Raw genomic sequence first — 442 nt, forward strand, 5'->3', positions numbered from 1 at the left:
GGGGGGTAGTGAATGCTGTCTTTGGTCTGTCTTCCGCTCGGACCTTGACCTGATGGAATCCGCTGGCCAAGTCAAATACAGAGAAGTATTTTGCGCCTCCTAGTTGGTCTAGGATTTCCGTGATGTTGGGGAGTGGATAGGCGTCTCCCACCGTTTTTTCGTTCAGTTCTCGATAATCTATTACCATGCGCCAACGTTTGTTTCCATCTGATCCTGGTTTCTTAGGTACAATCCACAAGGGTGAATTATACGGGGAAGTTGAGGGCTTGATGATATTGGTGTTCAATAATTTCCCTATTTCTTTTTCTATTTCGTCTTTATGTACTGGCGGGTGTCTGTATTGTCTAGTAGAAACAGGTATGTCGTCCGTTGTGTGTATAGAGTGCTCTGTGAAGCTAGTAGATGGTAAATCGTCTCCGGGAAGGTAAAACCGATCCGGATG

This window comes from Cephus cinctus, unplaced genomic scaffold (genome assembly GCF_000341935.2).
Source record: "Cephus cinctus unplaced genomic scaffold, Ccin1 Ccin1_scaffold1292, whole genome shotgun sequence".
Lineage (NCBI taxonomy): Eukaryota > Metazoa > Arthropoda > Insecta > Hymenoptera > Cephidae > Cephus > Cephus cinctus.